The sequence below is a fragment of the Scyliorhinus torazame genome, chromosome 4 (genome assembly GCF_047496885.1).
Source record: "Scyliorhinus torazame isolate Kashiwa2021f chromosome 4, sScyTor2.1, whole genome shotgun sequence".
Lineage (NCBI taxonomy): Eukaryota > Metazoa > Chordata > Chondrichthyes > Carcharhiniformes > Scyliorhinidae > Scyliorhinus > Scyliorhinus torazame.
The window spans coordinates 57,637,786-57,658,906 of NC_092710.1; the positions used below are offsets into that span (position 1 = coordinate 57,637,786).

The 21,121-nt window shown below is 43.2% G+C and overlaps 2 long non-coding RNA genes across 2 annotated transcripts; one reads left to right on the forward strand and one right to left on the reverse strand.

The window, feature by feature from the left end:
- Positions 1 to 5,700: 5,700 nt before the first annotated feature.
- On the reverse strand, positions 5,701 to 21,018 carry LOC140410245 (uncharacterized). The gene is made up of 3 exons (XR_011940589.1): positions 20,854 to 21,018; positions 7,316 to 7,451; positions 5,701 to 6,603 (listed from the first exon to the last, which is right to left on the reverse strand). It is a non-coding gene; the product is annotated as an uncharacterized lncRNA (long non-coding RNA).
- LOC140410231 (uncharacterized) lies at positions 13,093 to 14,328 on the forward strand. The gene is made up of 2 exons (XR_011940586.1): positions 13,093 to 13,585; positions 13,780 to 14,328. It is a non-coding gene; the product is annotated as an uncharacterized lncRNA (long non-coding RNA).
- Positions 21,019 to 21,121: the final 103 nt, after the last annotated feature.

The following is a 21,121-nucleotide window of genomic DNA, read 5'->3' on the forward strand; positions in this document are numbered from 1 at the left end:
CTCAACGTATCTGCGTGGGCGTCACCCCCCACACCCCAAAAAGATGTGCAGGGTAGGCAAATTGGCCATGCTAAATTGACCCTTAATTGGGAAAAAATTGGGTCCTCTAAATTTATTTTTAAAATATAGATGGTATCCCTATCTGTGCATGGAATCAGTCCTGAAACAAAGTATCCTTTCCTCACAGTCTAAAAATATTGGGGTCTCTGTCTGGTATCTGAGCAACTGTTGGGGTCTGGTCCTGGATCGTAATACTACCATTGTGTCAATAATAGTGTTATCAATAAACACTGCATTATTCATAGTTTCAGTAATCATGTTGTGGATGATCACTAGGGCAGGGGCTGTTTAGCACAGGGCTAAATCGCTGGCTTTGAAAGCAGACCAAGGCAGGCCAGCAGCACCGTTCAATTCCCGTAACAGCCTCCCCGAATAGGCGCCAGAATGTGGCGACTAGGGGCTTTTCACAGTAACTTCATTTGAAGCCTACTTGTGACAATAAGCAATTTTCATTTCATTTTCATTTCATTTACTCGAATGTTAGGTAATTTGGACATTGAGTTCTCCCTCGGTGTACTCGAACAGGCGCCGGAATGTGGCTTTTCACAATAACTTCATTGCAGTGTTAATGTAAGCCTACTTGTGATGCCAATAAAGACTATTATTATAATTCCTGTTATTTCTCTCTCCAATCCCCAGACTGGGAGCTGTCGCTCTCACAAATTCTTGTGCTGAAAGTCTTGTCGATGCTCTCCGTACAAACCAGTCACTGACAGATCTGGACCTGAGTGTTAGTAATCTGGGAGATTCAGGAGTGATACTACTGTCTATGGCTCTGAGGAATCCAGATTGTAAAATACAGAAACTGAGGTAAATACAAGACTGTGCGATATTGTGTATATAATAACTGAATATCTGCATTGTAATGTTATTAATAGTATCAGTCATGTTAGTAATAAACTCTGTGTATATACCCTGATTGCTGTTATTTCTCTCTCTGACCCCCAGCCTATGGAATGCAGGTCTCACAGATTCTTGTGTCGAGGATCTTGCCTCTGCTCTCAGTAAAAACCGGTCACTGAAAGATCTGAACATGGGATCAAACTCATTCACAGACCAATGTGCTCTTGCTCTTCACCACCTCACACTGACCTGCAAGAGTCTGGAGCGGATCTTGTAAGTGTTTGTATTAATGTAATACATAAAACATAAAATGGATCAAGTAATGTTTATGGTTAATATTTGTCATTCCTGTTATTTGCACTTATGGTCACTCTATTTCATTCCTATTAAATCTTTAATCTGTTTCAGGCTTCTGGAGAATCTGTTCAGTCCAACCACAAAGAGGCACCTGAAGGCACTGCGGGAACCCAGATCCAGACTGAGTGTAATAATGTGAATATTTTAATTTATAAACATCCCCGCTCTCATTCTCTGGACATTTTTCTCTGATTCCCTGTCTTTCCCCTTTAACCGGCCGGGCTCCAGGTTGAAATCTGTTTCCAGTTGGAGCTGAGTGAGGGTCATCTCCCATTGTGACATCAGGGGCCCAGCAACAGGGTCACCAGACTCCGCCTCCCGGCCCCACAGCGCTGCTTCTGCAGGAGATCCGCGGCTGAATGATCCCCAATGGGGCACTGGGAAAATGTACAGACAGGAAGGACCCAAGGTGGAACTCAGTCTGGACTGCAGTGGGACACTGATAATTGCACTCTTTATTCCTGGGTTGTTACTCCATATCTGTGCCTAGTGGCCCTTCTGTCAAGGGAAGCAGTGGTGTTCAAGATGGGGACAAGGTCTTTACAAGTTGATAGATCCAACCATCCAATGGGGCCCACAGTTAAGTCTCTGGAGTCACTCAGAGAGACTCCAGAGACAAGGTTCTAGAGGTTGGTGCACCAGGATGGATGACACACCGAAAGAAGAAGTGGGGAAAGTGTCAGTGGACATTCTGCTGTTTATGAGCTTTTGCAGTGTTTACTGACTCTAAATGATCCCTCTTTCTGACACCAACATGGGGACATGTCTGGTGTCACTGTGGAAATTAAACATTAAGTAGATACTGTGGACACAATTTTTAAAACAAAACGAGTGGAGAATGCAAATCTTGCGATTGAAATTGCAGAGGGACCAATGACTGGCCTTGTTCTTACCTGTAGTTCATGTGGCTTTGTATAATGACCTACACTTGGAAATGTTCATGACTTTGTGACACTGAACCTCTATTGTTGCCTCCTGGGAAGGGAACTCAGAATTGTTCTTGTGCAAAGTTGAACTATATCTTAAACATGTAAAACGCAGGGCTTCTTACCCACTTAAAATTGGAAAATAGTTTGTGAGTGATTTTAGTCAGAAGACCTCTCAGCAGTGCCTTCCCAGATAAAACTGTGGATTATAATCATAATAATCTTTATTCGTGTCACAAGTAGACTTACATTAACACAGCAATGTAGTTACTGTGAAAATCCCCTGGTCGCCACACTCTGGCGCCTGTTTGGGTACACTGAGGGAGAATTCCGAATGTCCAAATCACCTAACGGCACGTGTTTCGGGACTTGTGGAGGAAACCAGCACCCGTAGAAAACCAACGCAGACACGTGGAGAACATGCAGACTCCGCACAGTGATCAAGCCGGGAATCGAACCTGGGTCCCTGGCTCTGTGCAACAGTGTTAACTGTGCCACCGTGCCACCCTACATTAAAAGCAGTTCCTCCAAGTAAAAGTGAGCCCGGTTACCAAAGCATTGCCATTTGAGAAAGGTGAGGGGGGGGGGGGGAGAAATCTGATCAGTTTCTGATCAGAAATCAGTCAGTTAGCCTAAACATCTTTTAATCTGAATGACTAGATTCCAAAATTTGGGATTTGGTCAGGAAGCAGCTTGAAATTCTTCAGCTGATCAGATAGAACCAGCATCGATTTGTAAAGAATCGGCGGTGCCTGACTATCCGGTTTGATTTTCTTTTCAAGAGGTGTCTGAAGTAATGGACAAGGGAATGTTTCTGCATGTTCATCATAGAAGACATTTGTTACAAGATCCAAACATAGCACGGAGGGGCTGGGAAATCCAGTCCTTAGCCAGTCCTCACATGGAGAGTTGTTGTGCCGTGTGGGTCGGGAGTGCATGGTGCACGCACAATCTGTCATTTTATATTTCTTTGGGCTGGGGGTCAGGCCCAGTCTGCTTGTATAAAAATTTAAATATGATGTGAAAATCATAATCATTGTCCCCAGCAGCATGCCATAATTGACATGAGTGCCAGACATTGGGTGGGGAAAGAGGACAGGAAGAAGTCCAAGTTCAGAAGAAAGAGAGGAAGAGAGAGAGGCTCCGAGCAGAAAAAGGACAGCGGTTGGCAAACGATAAGAAGTGATGGTTCTGATAATCATAATCTTTATAATTATCACAAGACTTACATACATTGCAATGAAGTTGCTGTGAAGCTCCCCTAGTCATCACAATTCAGCTTGTCCAATTCACTTAGCACGTATTTCGGAACTTGTGGGAGGAAACCAGAGCACCCGGAGGAAACCCACAGACACGGGAGAATGTGTCGACTCTGCACAGACAGTGACCCAAGCTGGAAATCGAACGTGGGACCCTGGTTCTACAAGCAAGAGTGCTAACCACTGTGCTACCCTGCCGTTCAAGGTAGAAGCCCAGGAGATTGAAGAAAGTAGCAGAAGGTTGGTGACTCTGTGCTGCAGAGCAGAGTTTGAAGCGATACTGTTCTGATCAGTTCAGCTAGGGTGCTAAAGTCATGCCTGTGAATTGGTGCTGGAATGCAGGTTTGGGAATCCAGGAGATCAGAGTCTCCAGAGGAGAAAATAAAACCCTACGAGCTGAGTAGCTATTGAAGCAACCCTATTCAGAGAGAATTCCAAATTTGATCTTCAAAGCTGGAGACTGAAATCATTCTTGAGAGCGACAGAGTTTTAGTGAGATTAGTGACTGTGTTTACTGGAACGTCTGGATTGTTTGCTTAGAAATTCATGGGATTGGTTTTGGTCACGTCTGCTATTAAATGCATAATGTGGGTGTTAGACCACAGTTTGCCTGTTAATTCATATTTGCCTCATGTTAACCCTGAACATTGGAGTTCAAGATAGATGTTGTAAATTGTTGTATCTTTATGAACTTGTATAGTAAAGTTTAGATTGTTTGTTGAAAAACTTTGGAATCTTATAGCTTTATTCTCTTAGGAAATATCTTGAATCTAAAACTTTAATGTCTACTTGAAACAAAAATCAACTGAATCACACCAAGAACGTGCAGGTGGGGAGGGGCCTGGTCCAGTATCAAAGCATGTAATTGTCTGAAATTTTTGAAGGATACAAATCCAAAATGTGTATGGAAATGATTCTAATGTTAAGGTAAATCAATGGACAGGATCCTGAAAAGATCAACTGGAGCACAGGCTTTATATTTTGCCCATTTTCTTTCCCATAATGTGGAGTAAAATTCGACGGTTGTAAAATGTGCCTTATTCTCATTTTCCAGCAGGAAGTGTTAGATTAATATTGCTTTTATCTCTTTGATAATCATTATTGCTCCACTTCTACTTCAAAGATTTCCAGTTTTATTTTGGATTTCAATAAATTGCTTTTTAGATTCAATTTAATATCACATTTTATTTACAATGAACTTTAGAAAATACATTTCAGACTTTCATAGTGGGTCTAAACAACAATAATTTCCTTGAGCCTGTGATCAAACAAAAATTCGTAGTCCAGCCCTTGATTCTCTCAGTGATCTGAGCTGCTTTTGTCAATCTGAACTAAACTTGTTCCTCCATCAGCGGAGACAGAGATAAATAACTAAATAGACAACTAATTCATAGCCCAAATTGACAAAGCCATGTGTAACATTGCAAAGAAAAAGCAATGTTATATTTTCCTAATGAAACTCAATCTAAAGGACTATAGGAAAACAGCAGACGGGGATCAAACTGATTTAAACTTCTGCCATGACCTAATCAGTGCTGCCAGAACCTCATAGGTCGACAGTCACGGACTCACATTCATGGATGGGTGTACAATATGAAGGCATGGTAGTAATCTCACTGAGTAGTAATCCAGAGGCCAAGAATTCAAATTCCACAATACAGTGGAACTTAAATTACATTAATTAATAAATCTGGAATGTAAAGATAGTCTCAGAAATGATGACCTCAAAGCCATCCTTGATTGTCATAAAAAATCTGATTCACAAATGTCCTATTTGGAAGAAAAGCTGCCAATCTTACCCAGTCTGACCTCTAAGTGACTCCAGAACCTGATATCTAGTTGACTCTGATCTGTCCTCTTGTGCTCCATGCAGAGTCCAAATGGACTGTGTATCTGCAAGTCCTCCTTACTAACATCCAGGGATTTGTGCTAAATTTGGAAGAACTGTCATTCAGGTAGTCAAATTAGCAGGGTCATATTCACCTTGGTCCACTCAAAGTGCGGGGGGGAAGGGGGAGGAAAGACAGAAAATCTCCATTGGGTGTTGTGATACCGAGCACAAAGCATGATAGTTGTGCTTGTTTGCGTCCAACTATCTAAGCTGCATGCATTTATTAGGGTAGTATCCTTCTCAACCATGTTCAGGTGCATCATCAATGACCTTCCCTCCATCACAGATCAGGAGCCTGAATTTTCACTGATGATTGCATTATGTTCAGTTCCATTCTCAACTCCTCAGAAACTGAAGCCCTCTGTGTCATTCTCAGTAGTACCTGGACAATATTCAGGTTTGGGCTGATAAGTAGCATTCATGCTAAACAAATGCCAGTCATCTCCAACCAAATAAAATCTAACCATCCCCCTTGACAGTTAACAACTTAACCATCACTGAAGTGTCCAAAATATGGATCCCGAGAGTCACCATAAACCAGAAAACGTAGCTGGACTAGTTTTATAAGTTCTATCGCTACAAGCGCTATTCAGAGGCTGGAAATTTTGTGGCGAGTAATTCATGTCCTGACTCCACAAAGTCTTTCCTTGATCTACAAAGCATCATGCAGCAGTGCGATAGCACAGTCTCCACTCGTCTGGATGAGTGCCGATGTAGCAACATGTATGAACACAGTAGCCCATTTGATTGGCATCCAATGCTGCACTTCAAGAATTCATTTCCCCCACCCCCACCGCCGGCTCAAAGTGGCAGAGCAGCATTGTGTGATGTATACAAGCAACTCCCCGAGCTTTATTTGATAATACCTTCCAAATATGTGACCGCTACCACTGGGAGGCCAAGGGCAGCAAAACGCATAGGAACAACACCACCTGGAAGCTCCACTCCAAGTCACACAGGTAAAGTTGCCATCGTTCCTCATGACCATAGGCTGTTTTCCCCATTGAGGGGGAGAGTTGACTGTTGGTGATTTAACCTGAGGATCACCATGCCTCAGGCGATGGGCAAGGTTGAGAAGGCATTCATGTATAACCATGAGGGCCTTCATGTATAACCAAGTCACACAAGATCCTAATTCAGAACTATATTGCGTCCCTTCACTGCCACTGGATCTCATGTCTTGAACTCCCTTCTCACAGAATTTCTCACAGAAATTTGGGTGTATATACACCAGATGGACTTTTCAAGGAAGGCGGTTCTACACAATCTGAAAAATGAGATGAAATGAAATGAAAATGAAAATCGCTTATTGTCACAAGTAGGCTTCAAATGAAGTTACTGTGAAAAGCCCCTAGTCGCCACATTCCGGCGCCTGTTCGGGGAGGCTGTTACGGGAATTGAACCGTGCTGCTGGCCTGCCTTGGTCTGCTTTCAAAGCCAGCGATTTAGCCCTGTGCTAAACAGCCCCTAAATGGGTCAATCTAAATGGGAATTAACGAAGGGCCAATCTAAATGGGAACAAAGTCAACACAAATTAACTTGCCAGCAGTGCCCACAAGCCATGAAATCATTGATAGAGGTACAATGGCGCCAATGAGATGCTCCACCCGAAATTCAGTTCCACTGTCAGCAAAATTAACTGTACAATCGGTGTAATTAAAGGCAATGTTGATTTGATATCCAACGCAAGTTTAGATGTTGCTTTTGGTGGAGAGCAATATTAGATGTGGCGGTATGTTTCATTTATTCATTGGATATGCAGCCAGTGTATTATGTTAACATTGTTCTGTGTAAATCAATAGGATCTGAATATCGCGCAAGAGGAATACACAGGCACTAGGTGCAACATATCATCCTATTGGCGAAGCACCGCAGAAGAATGTGTTGTTCATATTAATTCCTAACATTGTCCATAACAGGATCGCTGTCCATAACACGATCGCTATATTTAGTAACTGAACACTAACAGCTGTACTCACTGAAACAGCTCCCTGTTTTTGCTGCTCATTAAGAGATGTCGCAAACCAGGAACACAATAGCCTGTGAATTTATTTCTGTCCAGGTAGAGTATTGTCAAATACGAAGATAAAAGCAAATTACTGCGGATCCTGGAATCTGAAACAAAAACAGAAAATACATAGATATAAAAAGGACTTGGGCCCTTCCGCTGCTTTTGTCATTCAACTTGACAAGGAATAATCTACCTTGGCTCCATCAACATGTGTTCATTCCTTAACCTGGGTGATAGCCTATCTCTATCTTTTTTATATAATCTTTATTGTCACAAGTAGGCTTACATTAACACTGCAATGAAGTTACTGTGAAACGCCCCTAGTCGCCACATTCCGGCGCCTGTTTGGGTGCACTGAGGGAGAATTCAATGTCCAATTCACCTAATCTAGAATGTACCAATCTCTATTTTAAATAGCCAATTGACCCCTAGTCTCAACAGCTTTTGTGGTTGACAATTCCCATATTTGCAATACTCTGGTGTGAAGACGTGTTTTCTGAAATCGCCACTGAATGAATGGATGACCTTTATCTTTACAATTATGTTATATACCAAAGGGACCCTGTGTAAAGAGCATAGGTTTTGGACAAATGACATAAGCGAAAGATGAGACGAGGAGTTTTTAAAATATATTTTATACAGCAAGTTGTTATGATCGAGGATTAACAGGCTGAAAGACTGTTGGAAGCAAATTCAATCTCAACTTTCAAGAGAATTGGGTAAACACCTGAAGGACAAACACTTGGGGAGAGGTGGGGAGATGGTCAAATTGAATAGGCACTCAAAAGAGCCAGTACCGTCTCAATTGGCCGAATGACCTCATTATGTGCAGCTTAATTCTATGACTTGATGAATAAAAATGTTGGTTTAAGGTAAAACATGGAACCAGACACACACTAAAAAGCAACTTTCCGACCAGTTTTATTCCACTAAAGTCAATGATGAATATAATCGGTGAGGTGGGAAACCAATGGTTGATTATAATCTACCATTACCCCAGGGCTAAAATTATTCCAGGCAGCACGGTAGCACAGTAGTTAGCACAGTTGCTTCACAACTCCAGGATCCCAGGTTTGATTCCCAGCTTGGGTCACTGTCTGTACAGAGTCTGCACGTTCTCCCCGTGTGGCGTAGGTTTGCTCCGGGTGCTCCGGTTTCCTCCCACAGTCCAAAGGTGTGCAGGTTAGGTGTATTGTCCATGCTAAATTGCCCTTAATTGTCCAAAAAGGTTGGGTGGAGTTACTGTGTTGCGGGGATGGAGTGGCGGTGTGGGCTTAAGTGGGGTGCTCTTTCCAAGGGTTGGTGCAGACTCGATGGGCCGAATGGCCTCTTTCTGCACTGTAAATTCTATGATTACATAAACTCCTGTCATTCTGATCTAGTTTCACAAGCTGTGCATTCAAGTACAAAGCATCATGGGTTATACATTTCTCTTCAACAGCAGTGCAAAATGAGCTCAATTTCCACACTTCTGAACTGTAACACAAATTTTGAGGTACCGTGTGTGGTACATATATGTCTGTTGGAAGTCTTGTTCAAAAATATTTATTGCTATCCCTCTACCCAGTTTGAATAATGATTGTGAGGCATGAGCGGCAGCATCACTGAGTCAAGGCAGAGTCAGCCTACAGGTCAATATACAGCATTCACATACAGGGTAAAAAGTTCCCAGATTAACTTTGTTGTCAGGCATATATTGTTCGGCATATATTGCTGGGATTAAATTAGGTCTGCTGCAACACAATATTGGTGATGTTAATTGTGTCGCCCGTTTGGTACTCCACCTGACAGCCAGTTCCACTCCCAAAGTGACTGAGCATCTTGTAGATTTATGAAGGCGATTCATGATCTATTGGAAGTTTGCTTAGAGTTTGCTGTGTGCGAGTGGAATTATATCCAAGATTTAATAGACTGCTGAGAACTATTGTAATATGTGACATGCAAACCATGTTCCTAAACTGTGGGCTCAAATCAGTGTCTTTTTAATGAATTTGCATGAAATCCCGCTAGTCTGTCAATTATCTGTAATTTCTTGTTTATAAAGGGAAAACTTTGCATTTGTACCAACTTCCACAGATGAAATTAGTGAACAGCATTGCTACGGTGCTGAGTCTGTGACTCCTTGCTCTATGTGAGGAATTGGCCTTACAGTGGGCGAGAGCCGTGAACTCTGTCAGTATTGACCGCATGTGTAGAGCTTGGCACAAAGCCAGATGAGAACCGTTAACTTAATGAAATATGACTGGAGATTGAATAAAGCTCCTTTCTGCAATGTCCATATGGGAATCGATGCACAAGTTGGTGGGGTCAGCTAACTCCGAATACGTTAGGAATTGAAGATCGAAAGTTCCTGAAATGCTGAAATGTGTGTTGTGTTTGTTGGAGGGGGCGTGGTCATACACCAGTTGAGTTAATGTAACTCAGGTTCACCAATGGGCCATCACCTATTTTGCATCCCACTGAAGATCGAACAGATTGGAACTATAGCCCAATCTGAAGAAGGAGACATTATCTATATTGGAAAGTATAAAATCCCAAGGGGATTTGACTGGGTGGCTACCAAGAAGATAATTGGCTCGGCATTTACTCAATTCAACAAGGGTCACAATAATTCATTCTTGACTCAGTAATTGCATCGTCAGATGTCCTTCGATTCCAAGATTGACCTCTATTCAGGTTAATGTTTTTCTGCCATGGTCCTCTATGTGACTGACTTGGCTCTCCTCGATCCGCAGATACTTGAAGAACATATTAGTTTATTTTTGATGTATTTCTCTGCTGCTGTTCTGCCTCAGCAGGAAGACATTGAGACCTAAAGCTTCAGGCAGATTGATGGACAATTTGTATTATTCTGAACAATTGGCATCAAGCTCCTGCCATTTATTGATCTCAATGCTGCCGAGCTTCAAAGAGAGAACTTCAGAGTTACTTTGAAGCATATCCTTCACCTCACCTGGGACATTGATTATTTGAGATTTCAGATAAGGACCTGGACAGTTTCCAACCATGTGCACAAGTTGCTTCATCCATTGAAGTTGATTTTATCGGATGGAGGTTGTCTGAATTCGTGTCCAGTTTACCGTTTGACCATCTGGTTTGACCATCTGATATCCTGGAGGTTTTGAATTTTAGTCTCAAGAACATCGACATCCGAGCTTTCAGCTGACTTGGCCTAAAATTCCCTTATCTATCACTGCCTCTTCCCTTTAAGATGACCATTTAAAACTTTGTCTTTGACCAAGCTTTTGTCGTAATAACTCTTTCCATGGGGCAGAGCCAACATTTTAACACCATTTTCCATTGATAACGTTCACGGGAAGAACCTTGGGATAGTTTAAAGGCACTATACACGCAAGTTGTTCTTGTGAAGAATAATTCCAGTTATGAGATAAATCTAATTCATGGTTGAATGTGAGCTACAGTAAAGTCCATATCCAGCACATTAAATAAACAATTTCTGCTGCTTCCATGTTGTTTTTTGCTGGTTTGATTTTGCCATTTTTTTATTCCTTCATGTTACATTGGGACGGTTGGACACATCCTTTGTTTATTTACTATAAACATTCTAACAAGAGACAGCACAGTGGCACCGTGGTTAGCACTGCAGCCTCACAGCGCCAGGGACCTGCGTTCAATTCCGGCCTTGGGGAACTGTCTGTGTGGAGTTTGCAAATTTCTTCCTGTGTCTGCGTGGGTTTCCTCCGGGCTCTCCGGTTTCATCCCACAGTCCAAAGATGTGCAGTTTAGATGGATAATCCATTCTAAATTACCCCCAAGTCCCCAAAGGTTAGGTAGAGTTACTGGATAGGGCAGGGGAGTGGGCCTAGATAGGGTGCTCTTTCAAAGTGTCCGTGCAGCCTCGATGGGCCAAATGGCCTCCTGCAGTGTGGGAATTTGATAGTTTGGAATTTGTATAATTAAACCTACTCTTATTCCCTCCTCACTTACAAATGTCCAGCTTTTGCACATCCTGCTCCCTGCTTCGCTCCACTGGTTTAAAACCTGTTATATTTCTATCTTTCTTCAATTCAGATGCAACCCCATGGGTCTGAATTCTTCATTCTGTTTGTCTCCCCAGATTTTGCTGACCTTCTGAGAATTTCCAGCATTTCTTTCCCTTCCAGTATTCACGTTCTTTTACTTTTCAATCTGACAGGGTGGTACAATCAAATTCCACAGGAGCTTAAAGAGAATTTATTTACAGGGCGGTGGAGGAAGTTGGACTGTGGAATAAAACTGACAGCTCTTTCCACGAGACAGCACAGATTTCAAAGAGTCAATCGTTCTCCAGATCATTTAAATGTTGATAACCTTCACGGGAAGAACCTTGGGGCAGTTTAAAGGCACTATACACGCAAGTTGTTCTTGTGAAGAATAATTCCAGTTATGATATAAATCTAATTCATGGTTGAATGTGAGCTACAGTAAATTCCATATCCAGCACATTAAATAACCAATTTCTGTTTGAAACTGAACAAACTATAAAAATGAGTTTTCACCGAATGCAGCAAACATAGCTTGAAACTGTTTTTGAATAACTGGCAAATGTTTTGCAACAAAACATGTTGTGCGTTAACTCGATTGGATCATATTTATCTGTAAAATGACAACAGCAGTGTATCAGGATCCTACCCGCTGTGTACGGGGTTTCACACTGTATCATGATCCTAATAGGTATAATAAATAAGTTGCCTTTAACTGATGGTTGCAGCTACAGTATTCAGACAGCTGGTCAAGTTTCTGCTTAATGGTAACTCCCCATAATAATAATGGTCAATGACTCAGAAATGTTGTTGTTCTTGAATGTTAAGGGAAAGTATTTTGACTCTTTCTTCTTAAAGATGGTCTTCTATTTGTGTACAGTAAGAAGTTTTACAACACCAGGTTAAAGTCCAACAGGTTTGTTTCGATGTCAGTAGTTTTCGGAGCGCTGCTCCTTCCTCAGGTGAATGACATTCTATTTGTGTGGCATGAATGTTAGTTGTCATTTATCAGTTCAAGTCAACCTCCCCTTGAACTGATGAGAAAAGAGGATGTGGCAGGGAGACACATTTTGCTCATTAGCAGGTTCATCAAAGGTAACGTTGCAGGGGATTTTCCAGAGTGTTTGTGTTACTGTCCCCAAGGAAGGCACTGAAATGTTTGGTCTTCCCACTGATGCTGGAGCGTGCAATTCGCAACGTTATTGATGGAGTTTCCCTTGTATTCTTATGAGCCACTGGAATGAAACATCAAATGATGACCATCAAACCACTGTGTAAAAATCTATCTGGTTAGTTCATGTCCTTTAGGGAAGGAAATCTGTCATCCTGCAGGTGACTCCAGATCCACAGCAATGTGGTTGACTGAAATGGCCAAGCGAACCAGTCAGTTCAAGGGTCACTCAGGGATGGACAATAAATCCTGCACCAGCCAGAGAGTCATCAAGACTGAATTTTAAAAAGTGACAGAAAGACTTCGTTTTTTAAAAATGCAACAGTCTCCCTTGAAATAAAATCAATATTCAGTGTCGTCCCGAACCGCTTACTGTACCTGTGTGTTAACTGGGTGTGAATCATGCCTCGGGACGCCAGATCCCTCTGCACTGCAGCACGCGGCAGCCTCTCGGCCCACGTCACTCCGATTCTGCTTCGCGCGCCTCGGCCGTTGAACCGCTCGGGCGCGCGGCGGACGGCGCCAGAGAGAAGCCGCAGCCCTGCACTGCGCATGTGCACAATTTCACCAGCCCCTCAGGTCGAAGAGGAGCGCCTGCTCCCAGTGCGCACGCGCCGGGCTGAATTCTGCGCGCGCGCGGATTCAGTTTGGAATGTTCTGGTGCGTCCTCGACGGTGAGAAATAATTTAAATGTTGACCATTATCATCGTGACAGAGAAACAGTTTGTAACCCGGGGGAGATGGAGCCGGTCAAGACAGTGAGGGAAACACTGCAGCAACATATAACAGATTGTAACCCGGGGGAGATGGAGCCGGTCAAGACAGTGAGGGAAACACTGCAGCAATATATAACAGTTTGTAACCCGGGGGAGATGGAGCCGGTGGGATCGGACAGTGAGCAGACGCGCATTTAGACGCAGATTTTACTGCGACGTTAGCATTGAATTGATTTCATGAAAGCTGATCGTTTTAAACAAGTTCTGCTCCATTTGAGTATCTGAACATCGCACAAGGTTTATCTGAAGTACAAGAGGAAATGGAGATTTCGAAACATTTTCCAGGAACAGGCCTGAGAATCAAAAAGGTTTGGATGTTTGTGTTTTACTTAAGTCCTCAGAATCTGTCAATCAGAAAGTCAAAGAACACTGCAAAAGGAATGAATGTTGTTTGAATTTGCCCAAATCTGTCAATTATTCTGCCTGGATTCAAGTTACAATTCATATAATTTCTCACACTTTTTGTAAATATGTAGATTTTATGTTATTTCACCTTCTCCAGCTGCTGACCCTAACAACTGTGAAGTCTTCAATCTGACAGCATTCGGGTGAACTGGAAACCCGTCCACACCTGGTACAAACACAATCCTGTTTAAATCTCGAATCAACCACTTGTTGAGCAGTCGGGCGCTTGACACACACACAAATAAACTGGTTGCAACAGGAAGGCTTTATATGTACATTGCATTGGCTAATGAGAAGGACTGCACTGTATCTGTCGCTCGCACACAGAAAAACAACATTCTGAACAAGTGTTATCTTGTCCTGCCAGGTGGGTGGCGGAGAACCACTGGAATTCCTGACTGAGGTGGAGACTCTGAAATGGTGCCAAAGAGCACCCAACACTGAGTGTTTATTAATTTAGCAATAAGATTATTTTATCTTCTGGAAGGGATTTGTGTTTGAATTCCAGAATCCTGGACACATCGGTTCAGCTTCTGGATAGGTGATAAATCAACAATTTCAGTATCTTTGTCATTAAAATCTTGAAATATAACACCTATTATTCAGAGCTTTTAACCAACTGAATAAAAACCATTGTTCCTTTTGAGCTTTGCCGTTTAACTTGACTAAACAGAGGACGGTGCATTTGGTGTGCTTTTACTAAACTATATTTTTCAAAGTTTCCTCTCCCTAACCCATTATCTGATCTTCATAGCCCTGGAATTCTGTGAACTTCACAAAAGATACCATTCAGCCTTAATTGAAAAAGATCCGTGATGTCCAGTTAAAGGGGATGTTTAAAACTTCCTGCACTGAAGTCACCACTGCTACCTCACGGCGCCAAGGACCCAGGTTTGGTCCTGGCCCTGGGTCCCTTTCCGTGTAGAGTTTGCACATTCTCCCTGTGTCTGTGTGGGTCTCACCCCCACAACCCAAAGATGTGCAAGATAGGTGGATTGGCTGTGCTAAAATGCCCCTTAATTGGAAAAAAATAATTGCGTATTCTAAATTTCTAAAAAAAATAAAGAAAGATAATTTTAAATATAACATTTAAAAAACTCTCCTGTACTGAAGTGATTGCTCAGAAACCCTGGTTAGCTTTAGAATTAACAAATGTTTCAGTTCATTATTCAGGCCATGTTTAAATGCGGGACTGTGGGAACACAAGGTGGACATTCAACCCCTTGAGCCCATTTATCCATTTAATTCAATTATGCTTGGTATCTATCTTAACTCCATCTATCATAGCCCCAAAATAGAAAGGAAAATGATTGGCATCCTATAATGGTTCAGAGCAAATGCAGTGTTGTCAAAAATGGGTTTGAAGTTAATTTACATAAATAAAGGGAATGTTGTGAAGCTGTTGGTGAGCTGCATACAAAGGTTGCCACACGCTGGGACTGTTAGATACTGCAAATAATAGAGAGCTAACTGAAGGGGAGAATTAGGAACATAACATTTCTGGCCACAAGATATTCATAAAAGTGAGTCGAAGAGAAAACAAGACCTAGGAGCGGCACTATTGATTGAGTAACTATTTACAGCTGCATAGAGGGCTGATGTTGAGATCTAAAAGGTTAGAATTAAGGAACAATATGGAGCTGCTACACTAGACAGTGGGTACAGAGGCTTTTCCCCAGGGTAGAGGGGTCAATTACTAGGGGGCATAGGTTTAAGGTGAGAGGGGCAAAGTTTAGAGTAGATGTACGAGGCAAGTTTTTTACGCAGAGGGTAGTGGGTGCCTGGAACTCACTACCGGAGGAGGTAGTGGAGGCAGGGACGATAGGGACATTTAAGGGGCATCTTGACAAATATATGAATAGGATGGGAATAGAAGGATACGGACCCAGGAAGTGTAGAAGATTGTAGTTTAGTCGGGCAGTATGGTCGGCACGGGCTTGGAGGGCCGAAGGGCCTGTTCCTGTGCTGTACATTTCTTTGTTTCTTTGTACAATAGGTCATCAAATTGTGGGGAGGAGCAAAGTCAGTAATTATAAGCAGACGCATGAACAGCAGAGTAGTGATCATGGTGGACTTCAATTATCTGAATATAAACTTAATAGCAACAGTGTAAAGCCAAAGAGTGAGAGGAATTCCTGCGATGTGAGCCAGAAAACTTTATTGGTCAGTGTATTTCTGTTCCAATGGTGAAGGAAGCTGTACTGTAACAGGTTCTGGAGGATGAAATACCGGATGTTTCAGTAAGAGAACATTTGGGAAGAGTGATCAGAATATCATTAGGTTTGAATAGTTGTACTCCGTTTTGAATCCACCAACACCTTTAAATTGAAACTCAGTCAGAATTAAATCCTTTCTGGATATCATTCCTCCTAGTTTGAGTAATCTCTAGATTAACAATTCCCCAACACCAAGCTATCTTTGTTCCTCCAACTCTGGCATGATGTTTATTTCAGTCTCCTTACCGTTATTGCTCTGCTCTGCAGTTCCCCAACCAACTCACCCACACGCCCTCTACCCTTCACAACCTCCAAAGTTCTTTGACCTACTTTTGAATCACCCTTCCTTCCTGATTCCTTTATTCAACACCAATCTTTACCTGATTCTGCTTCTCTGAAGCCCATTTCAATGTCTTCAGTGTCAAAGTGTGCCCTTAATTTTGTGCCAAGTGCAACATGAATTTATGTAAAGGGCCATTAATTTTGTTTTGTTTTTTACCATATTTCCCCTTTGACGCTATTTGCTGCATTTTATTGTTGAGACTCCTTCGTTAAATGTTTTCAGGATAAAGATCGATAGTTTTTTGAAGAATAAAGGAATAAAGGGTTATGGTGTTCGGGTGGGAAAGTGGAGCTGAGTCCACAAAAGATCAGCCATGATCTCATTGAATGGCGGAGCAGGCTCGAAGGGCCAGATGGCCTACTCCTGCTCCCAGTTCCTATGTTCTTATCACTTGTTTGAGCACTGGTAAAAACCACTTTTACCACTCTCAGTATTTACTACAGAGTTGTCGATGTGCAGCCTATAAATGGCCTTCAGTCTGGTCTCATTCCCCGATGATGAGAATTACCCGCCTGCGCTCAGTGACTGGTCTTATCAAGTTTTGGAGGACTCATCTCATGTCTGCTATTGCTTCAATTTGGGATTTTATAGAACTGCCACGATTTCCTGAGAGTTAAATGAGAAAGTAGCCATCTCCTATGCTGCAATAACTCTGTGCATTACGTTCATCGGTATAATACCTTGAAATGAGTTATACAGGTATTTGTATGCCAATATTAGCCAATCTACGAATATTTAAATAATACTCTGCCATTCTGTTTCTCTGTCCAAACTGGATAACCCTGTAATCCATATTACACTGCATCTACCATGCATTTGCACACTGATTGAATTTGTCTGAATCAAATTGAAGATTCTCTACATACTCCTCACCACTCACAATCCCACTTGTTGTTGCCGCCAGGAACCTTGTAAATATTACTTTTGCTCCCCTCATTCAAATCATCAATGTACGTTGTAAATAGCTGGGCCCCAAGCACTAATCCATGTGGGACCCTACTATCATTGCCTGCCAATTCAAAACAGTCCCATTTGTTTCAACTCCCTGATTCCTAACAAATAATTGCAAAACATGTCATAAGAGTCATAGGTACTCGGAAAATTTATAATAATCTATATTATTGTCACAAGTAGGCTTACATTAACACTGCAATGAAGTTACTGTGAAAAGTCCGAGTCGCCACACTCCAGCGCCTGTTCGGGTACACAGAGTGACAATTCAGAATGTCCAATTCACCAAACAAGCACGTCTTTCAGCTCCAGGGTCCCGGATTCAATTCCGGCCTCGGGTGACTGTGCGGAGTCTGCACGTTCTCCCCTTGTCTGCGTGGGTTTCCTCCGGGTGCTCCGGTTTCCTCCCACATTGGGATACTTTATTTTATATACGGAAGGGCTCACTTTATCCGCAATGGAGTACGGACCCAGTAATTTTGGTGACAGGAATGTGCTGGGGTTATATACAGAAAGCATCACTTGCTGTCCGATACTGTACTCAGTCGCAAGCACTGTCTTGTCGAAACATTCCCCACTAAGTGGAGATTGGTAAAGGTGTGTGTTTGATTCAGACATTCCCCACTCGGTGGAGATTGGTAAAGGTGTGTGTGTGATTCAGACATTCCCCACTAGGTGGAGATTGGTAAAGGTGTGTGTGTGATTCAGACATTCCCCACTAGGTGGAGATTGGTAAAGGTGTGTGTGTGATTCAGACATTCCCCACTAGGTGGAGATTGGTAAAGGTGTGTGTGTGATTCAGACATTCCCCACTAGGTGGAGATTGGTAAAGGTGTGTGTGTGATTCAGACATTCCCCACTAGGTGGAGATTGGTAAAGGTGTGTGTGTGATTCAGACATTCCCCACTAGGTGGAGATTGGTAAAGGTGTGTGTGTGATTCAGACATTCCCCACTAGGTGGAGATTGGTAAAGGTGTGTGTGTGATTCAGACATTCCCCACTAGGTGGAGATTGGTAAAGGTGTGTGTGTGATTCAGACATTCCCCACTAGGTGGAGATTGGTAAAGGTGTGTGTGTGATTCAGACATTCCCCACTAGGTGGAGATTGGTAAAGGTGTGTGTGTGATTCAGACATTCCCCACTAGGTGGAGATTGGTAAAGGTGTGTGTGTGATTCAGATATTCCCCACTAGGTGGAGATTGGTAACGGTGTGTGTGATTCAGACATTCCCCACTAGGTGGAGATTGGTAAAGGTGTGTGTGTGATTCAGACATTCCCCACTAGGTGGAGATTGGTAAAGGTGTGTGTGTGATTCAGACATTCCCCACCAGAGGGTCTCTCTCTCTCTGCCTCTGCAGAGCTGCTTGTCAGAGGCAGAAAAATGCAGCATTTGATCTTCTGAATCTCTTGCCACCGAGTTGTTTATGATTCTGAAATGTGTAAAGGTTCCTGCCGGTAATGTCTGTGGACAGACGAAACATGTAACCCAGACACACTCTCGCCCCCACACACAACAAATAGGTCAGCTTGCAAATGTCAGCTCCATTTGTAAAAGCAATCAGAACTTTTGGAAGAAATTGATTCAAGTTAAAGTCAGCTTTAATGTAATAGTAATCAGCAAATGTGGGTAAGGTACGTGAGCATGTGTGTGTGTGAGTCTGTGTGTGAGAGCTTGTGTGTGAAGATTTATGTGAGTGTGTGTAAGTGTGTGTGTGAGAGCTTGTGTCCATCTGCTTATGTGAGGATAGGACTGCTTGTGTGTGTGAATATGTATGTGTCTGGCCAGCATGTCAGTGCACGTGAGCATATGTTTGTGTATGTGAGTGTTTGTGTGTGTGTGTGTGTGTGAATATGTATGTGTCTGGCCAGCATGTCAGGGCACGTGAGCATATGTTTGTGTGTGTGTGTGTGGCTGTGTGTGTGAATATGTTTGTGTGACTGTGTCGTTGAAGATCTGTGAGTGTGTGTGATATTCTAACCATAGCCAGCAGCAAATAGGGATGGATTATAAAATGCTGTCCCTGTCCCAAACAGAGGGGCCTGCAACCAGTGGAGAAATGAATAATAAAAAGCAGCCATGATGTGGAGATGCCGGTTTTGGACTGGCCTGGGCTCAGTGAGAAGTCTAACAACACCAGGTTAAAGTCCAACAGGTTTGTTTTGATTCACTAGCTTTCGGAGCACTGCTCCTTCCTCAGGTGAATGAAGAGGTGTTGTAAGACTTCTTACAATAAAAAGCAGGTTAGAGTCCTGTCTCCTGCTGCTGTGTCTGTTGAGTATATTGAGGCTGTGTGTGACCAGCCCAGCTCCTGAGCAGAGGGCTGAAGACTCTGTTTCTACTGAGTTATGTTCGCAGCAGCATGTTTAAATGGAAATGAGTGAGGATGACTCTCCCACAGGGGGAGTCCAGCAGAGTGACTTTGCTACAGTGACAGGGGTCCACACATATCCGAGCTGTCAGCACACAGTCTGGGAGGCAGGGAAGTGAGGGATATAAAATTTTCAAATTAAACTCCAAAGACACCCGAAGCTGAGTGGAGCTGACACTCGTTCACTCGCTGCCAAAGTCTCCGGGAGGTGGCTGCAAGTTGCTGTGGATGGAGAGCTGTCAGTATGATGTGTGTCACACAACACACATGGGAGAATGTTGGGTAGTAAATGAAGATTGTTAACGTAACCAATGGGTCAGTGTATTGGAGTCCCTTGCAGTGCCACACACACTGTATTCACATGGGAGTCAACTTTTGGGGTAATGTGATCGTCATGGAATAAAGCCTCACAGATTTCAGGGCTAAATCGCTGGCTTTGAATGCAGACCAAGGCAGGCCAGCAGCACGGTTCAATTCCCGTACCTGCATCCCCAAACGGGCTTTTCACAGTAACGTCATTTGAAGCCGACTTGTGACAATAAGCGATTTTCATTTAAATTTTTCAAATGAGTCACCTGGATTGCGAGTGACACAGGACCTGTTGTGTAGCTGAGTGTGTGTGGGGTACAGTTTACAGAGAGCTGAGCCTGGAATGCCTGTGACACAGGAGTTGTTGTGTAGCTGAGTGTGTGTGTGGGGTACAGTTTACAGAGAGCTGGGCCTGGAATGCCTGTGACACAGGAGCTGAGTGTGTGTGAGGTACAGGTTACAGAGAGCTGAGCCTCCTGTATCTCTCTGAGGCTACTTGTCAAAGGCACATTTGCAGCATCAGATCTCTCCCCGTTGCTCAGCGAGTGCTAAGATTCTGAAATGTGTCACGTTTTCCAGCTCTAAACTGTAGCGACTGCCTAAATGTGAATGTCCAGGCAGACACGAAGAGACACACACAGGCACAGGGACACACACACACACAGGCACAGGGACACACACACACAGGCACAGGGACACACACACACAGGCACACACACACACACAGGCACACACACAGGGACACACACAGACTCACACACACACACACACACACACACACAGGGACACAAACACACACACACACACAGACTCACACACACACAGACACAGGGACACAAACACACACACAGGGACACACACACACAGGCACGTTAAACAAAGAGGTCAGTTTCTAAGCGTGAGCTCCCACTGTAAAAACAGCAAGAATGTTTGGAAGAAATGTGGAAACTTAACATAAAGCAGCAAATCAGGAGTGGCTCTACCTTCTGTAGTCGGAGATGATCAAGCTGCAATGGCCAGTTGTAGATGGTGTTCATTGGGATCTGCGTTGTGGCCGAGGTGTGGATTGGGGCAAGAGAGAGAGAGAGACACAGCCCTGGGATAATCCTTCGAGCAGGGGTCGACAAGCCACCCCCCCAATCTCTGAGGTTTCTCTTGGTCTGGCCCAGACCTGGAGGAGGTGTGTTCAGGTGAGGATAACCGTGAGCTGGTTGGGTATCATTAGTGGGGAGGTGGGGATTCTTTTTGTGA